The sequence below is a fragment of the Theropithecus gelada genome, chromosome 14 (genome assembly GCF_003255815.1).
Source record: "Theropithecus gelada isolate Dixy chromosome 14, Tgel_1.0, whole genome shotgun sequence".
Taxonomy (NCBI): Eukaryota; Metazoa; Chordata; class Mammalia; order Primates; family Cercopithecidae; genus Theropithecus; species Theropithecus gelada.
In genome coordinates, this window is record NC_037682.1 from 30,947,495 (window position 1) to 30,953,737 (window position 6,243).

Sequence of the window (6,243 nt, forward strand, 5' to 3'; positions counted from 1 at the left end):
ATTTAATTATCATAAACCTATTTTAAGACAAAAGATACATTTCTCCATCACTTTAAATGGCTCCATATTATTCCCCTATATGGATATTTAATTACTTATTTTTAACAATCTGCTATTGTTAGACAGATGTTTATATCTTTTTATAATTACTAACAATACTGCAATTGATTTTGTGTTGCTAAATATTTGCGCTCATTCTTATTTCTTTACCACAAATTCCAATAAGTGAAGTCATGTGATATTTGAAATGCTTTTCTCATAGTCAGATTTAGAGACAATGGCTGTAATAGATATCTCCCAGCTCAGTTGCTTTTCATGGCTTTGGGTTTCAGTCGTACCTGCTAAAGATTAAACTTAATCAAAGGTGCATGTTCTAAGTGACATTAGCAATGTGGTATTCTAGGAGGTTGTAGCCCTTGTCCTGTCACAAAAAAAAAAAAAAAAAAAAAAAAAAAATTTAATAAGATCCCTAGACAAATATAGCCCTGGGAAAACTCTGGAGTACAATTAAGAAGATGCAGCAATCTAAAAGAACTGAGAACACCCACATAGAATAGGGTAGGAAGCATTTTGCCTGCATTCACCTCATTCCCCAGACCAGCAGAGCACAGTGAAGAATTTCTTCTGCTGTGAGTCCCCTAGTTGGGAAAAAAAAAAACAGAGCAAAAGGACTCAGCAGGCTTCATCATCAAGGACCCCAGCAGTCATTGTGCTAAGGCCCTGCAATCTTTGCCAAGAGTTACCCCAGCTGCCAGAGTCACCCAGAGCCTATCAAGTGACTGCCTCATGCCAGCCACAGATAAAGGTCTTTCCCTACCAAAGACAGTCTGTAAAGTTTGAAAGATGTTACTGCTTCTTCAAATGCACAGACACCAATAGAGTCACATCTTAAAGATATTGCGATTTGGGTTTCAGACCACTGCAATAAAGTGAATATGCAATAAAATGAGCCACACAAATTTGTTGGCTTCCCAGTGCATATAAAATATGTTGACATTATAATGTAGCCTATAAAGTGTGCAATAGCATTATTTCCAAAAAACAGTGTACATACCTTAATTTAAAAATACCTCATTGCTAAAAAAAAAGGCTAATGATCATCTCCTTGATCCACGGGCTGCAAAATAGATGTTGTGTTAGCAGGCAAAAATCAACTTTAAGGCTGGGCATGGTGGCTTATGCCTGTAATCCCAGCAGTTTGGGAGGTCAAGGTGGGTGGATCACCGGAGGTCAGGAGTTCGAGACCAGCCTGATCAACATGGAGAAACCCCATCTCTAGTAAAAATACAAAATTAGTGAGGCATGGTGGTACATGACTGTAATCCCAGCTACTCCGGATGCTGAAGCAGGAGAATTGCTTGAACGCAGGAGGCAGAGGTTGCAGTGAGCTGACATCACGCCATTGCACTCTGGCCTGGGCAACAAGAGCAAAATTTGATCTTAAAAAAAAAAAAAAAAGCTTTAATCTTCTTATCTATCTCCATCAGAGATCTTGGGTGACTAAGCACATTGTCGACGAGCAGTAATATTTTGAAAGAAATATTTTATTGTGAGAAGTAGGTCTCAACAGTAGGATTAAAATATTCAGTAAATCATGCGGTAAACAGATGTACTATCATTCAGGTTTTGTTTTTCCATTTTTAGAGCACAGGCAGAGCAGAGTTAGCATAACTCTTAAGGGTCTTGGGATTTTCAGAATGGTAAATGAGCACTGGCTTCACCTTAAAGTCATAAGCTGCATTAGCCCCTAACGAGAGAGTCAGCCTGTTCTTTGAAGCTTTGAAGCCAGGCATTGATGTCTCCTCTCTAGCTATGAAAGTCCCAGATTACATCATCTGATAGAAGACTGTTGCATTTACACTGAAAATATATTGTTTACTGTAGCTACCTTCATCAGTGATCTTAATTAGATCTTCTGGATAACTTGCTACAGCTTCGACATCATCATTTGCTGCTTCACCTTGTACACTTATGTTATACAGATGGCCTATTTCCTTAAACCTCATGAGCCATCCTCTGCTAGCTTCAGACTTTTCTTCTGCAGCTTCCTTACCTCTCGCTGCCTTCACAGGATTGAGAAGAGTTAAGTCGCTGCTCTAGATTATGCTTTGGCATAAGGGAATATTGTGCCTGGTTTGATCTTCCATCCAGACCACTAAAACTTTCTCCATATCAGCAGAAAGGCTGTTTCACTTTTTTAAAAATATCTTTTGTGTGTTCACTGGAGTAGTACTTTTAATTTTCCTCAAGAACTTTTCTGGACAAGGCATGATGGCTCACACCTGTAATCCCAGCAGTTTGGGAGGTCAAGGCAGGCAGATCACCTGAGGTCGGGAGTTTGAGACCAGCCTGACCAACATGGTGAACAACGTTTCCACTAAAAATACAAAATTAGCTGGGCATGGTGGTACATGTTGTAATCTCAGCTACTCAGGAGGATGAATTGCCTGAAGAATTGCAGGATAATTGCCTGAACATAGGAGGCAGAGGTTTCAGTGAGCCAAGACTGTGCCACTGCACTCCAGCCTGGGTGACAGAGCGAGACTCCATCTAAAATTAAAAAAAAAAAAAGAAAACCTTTTCCTTTCCATTCACAGCTTGCTGTTTGGCACCACAGGTCTAGCTTTTGGCCTGTCTTGACTTTTAACATGCTTTCCTCACTAGGCTTAATCACTTCTAGGTTTTGATTTAAAGTGAGAGACATGCAATTTTTCTTTCACTTGAACACAGAGAGTCCATCGTAAGGTTATTAACTGACCTAATTTCTATATTGCTATGTCTCAGGGAATAGGAAAGCCCAAGGGAAGAAAGAGAGATGAGCGAGTGGCTGATTGGTAGAGCAATCAGAACATACACAACATTGCTGTGGCTCATGCCTGTAACCTTCCACTTTGGGAGGCTGAGGAGGGCAGATCATCCGAGGTCAGAAGTTCAAGACAAGCCTGGCCAACGTGGCAAACCCTCGTCTCTACTAAAAATACAAAAATTAGCTGGGCATGGTGGTGCATGTCTGTAGTCCCAGCTACTCGGGAGGCTGAGGCAGGAGAATCACATGCTGAGGATTTCTCAGCAGAAACCTTGCAGGCCAGGAAAGAGTGAGATGATATATTTAAAGTACTGCAAGAGAAAAATTGTCAACCAAGAATATTACGCCTAGCAAAACTATCCTTAAAAACGAAAGAGAGATAAAAATTTTTTCAGACAAACAACAATTGAGAGAGTTTGTCACCACTAGATCTGTCTTGCAAGAAATGCTTAAGGGAGTTATTTAAAATTGAAATGAAAACATGCTAAATAGCCACATTAAAGCATATGAAACCACATATCTCACTGTCTATATATTCAGTAAACCATGCTGTAAACAGATGTACTGTCATCCAGGATTTATTGTTCCATTTATAGAGCACAGGCAGAGAGGCTTTAGCATAACTCTTAAGGGCCCTGGGATTTTCAGAATGGTAAATGAGCTTCACCTTAAAGTCATGAGCTGCATTAGCCCCCTAACAAGAGAGTCAGCCTGTTCTTTGAAGCTTTGAAGCCAGGCATTGACTTCAGGTAAATATATAGACAAATACAGAATAATGTATCAATGTAATGGCATTGCATAAATTACTTTTAACCCTAATATCAAAGTTAAAAGACAAAAATATTTAGAATAAATAAAACCAGGGTCAGATATGGTGGCTCATGCCTAAAATCCCAGCATTTTAGGAGGCTGAGGTGGGTAGATCACTTGAGGCCAGGAGTTCAAGACAAGCCTGGCCAACATGGTGAAACACCATCTCTACTAAAACTACAAAAATTAGCCGGGTATGGTGGCACATGTCTGTAATCCCAGCTACTCAAGTGACTGGGGCACAGAATCACTTGAACCTGGGAGGCAAAGGTTGCAGTGAGCCAAGATCATGTCACTGCACTCCAGCCTGGGTGACAGAACAAAATTCTGTCTCAAAAAAAAAAAAAAAGTAATAACTATAACCACAAATACCTGTTAATGGATACATAATATAAAAAGAAATAAACTCCGGCTATAAGAACAAAACTATGTATGTATGTGGCAGGGGCAAAAGTGTATAGTTTTTGTATGTAATTAAATTGTTAGAAACATAAAATATGCAGATATAGCTACAAGACATTTGATTCCAGCTTTGAGGTAACCACAAAAAAAAAAAAAAAAATAGATGCACAAAAGATAAAAAGAAAAGAATCCAAGTAAATCACTACCAAAACAAAACAAAAAAAATCACCATATAACAAAAGAAGGTAGAAAGAAAGGAAGAAAAGAACAAAATAACTGGAAAACAAGCAAACAGAAATAACAGGATGGCAATAGTAAGTCCTCACCTACCAATTTACTTTAAATGTAAAAGGACTATAAGAGACTCACTTTAGATTTAAGGACACACATGGGCTGAAAGTGAAGGGATGGAAAAATATATTCCATGCAAATGGCAACCAAAAGAGAAGAGGGTTGGCTATACTTATATCAGACAAAATAGACTGATATAGATAGATGATAGATAGATAGATAGATAGGTAGATAGATAGATAGATAGATAAAACTGTTTTTAGAGATAAATGAGGTCATTATATGATGACAAAAGCACAGTTAACAGAAAGATGTAATGATTATAAATACCGTAGATACTCTACATCAGAGTGCCTAAATATATATGCACATATTGACAGACCCAAAAGGAGAAATTAACAGCAATACAATAATAGTAAAACTTTAATATCCTTCGTTCAATAATAGAACATCCAGACTGAAAATCAATAAAGAAACTTGAAAAGAAAACTAACTTGAACAACACAATAGACCGAATGGACCTAACAGAAATATATACAGAACTATCCAACAGCAGAATATACATTCTTCTCAGGCGTACACAGCTCATTCTCCATGATAGATCACATATGAGTTACAAAACAAGACTTAGCAAATTTAAGAAGATTGAAATCATTCCAGGCATTTTTTTGGACCACAATGGAATGAAACTAGAAATCAGTAACAGAAAGAAAGTGGGAACATTCACAAATATGTCGAAAGTAAACAATACACTCATGAACAACCATCGGGTCAAAGAGGAAATCAAAGGTAATTTTTAAAATATCTCAAGACAAATGAAAATGAAAACACAACATACCAAAACTTATGAGATGCAGCAATAGCAGAACTTAAGGGAAGTTAATAGTGAGTAATGTCTATGTTAATGAAGAAAATCTTGAATAACTAACCTAACTTTAAACTTTGAGGAACTAAAAAAAGAGCAACGCTAAGCCTAAAGTTAGCAGAAGGAAACAGTAAAGATTACAGCAGAAATAAATAGAGTAGAAAAACAATAGGAAAAAATCAACACACTAAGAGTCAGGTTTTTGAAAAGTTAAAATTGACAAACCCTTACTTAGACTAACAAAGAAAGAGAAAGAGAGGAGAGAGGGGGAGAGAGAGAGAGAGACTCAGATAAACCCAGAAATCAAAGAGATGTTACAAAGAGTGCCTCAAAAATAAAAAGGATTGTAAAAGACTGTTATGAACAATTATATGCCAACAAATTGAATAACCTAGGATAAATCAATAAATTATTAGTAACATGCAACCTACAAAAACTGAACCAAGAAGAAATAGACAGGCTGAACAAACAAATAACAAATAAGGAGATTGAATCAGTAATAAAAAATCTTCCAACAAAGAAAAGTCTACAACCAGATGACTTCACAGTGAATTATACTAAACGTTCAAAGAAGAATGGTATATATGTGCCACATTTTCTTTTTTTTTTTTTTTTTTTTTTTTTGAGACGGAGTCTCGCTGTGCTCCCAGGCTGGAGTGCAGTGGCGTGATCTCGGCTCACTGCAAGCTCCGCCTCCCGGGTTCACGCCATTCTCCCGCCTCAGCCTCCTAAGTAGCTGAGACTACAGGCGCCCACCACCACGCCCGGCTAGTTTTTTGTATTTTTAGTAGAGACGGGGTTTCACCATGTTAGCCAGGATAGTCTCGATCTCCTGACCTCGTGATCCACCCGCCTCGGCCTCCCAAAGTGCTGGGATTACAGGCTTGAGCCACCGCGCCCGGCCTCTTTTTTTTTTTTTTTGAGACGGAGTCTTGTTCTGTCGCCCAGGCTGGAGTGCAGTGGCTGGATCTCAGCTCACTGCAAGCTCCACCTCCCGGGTTTACGCCATTCTCCTGCCTCAGCCTCCCGAGTAGCTGGGACTACAGGCGCCCACCACCTCGCCCAGCTA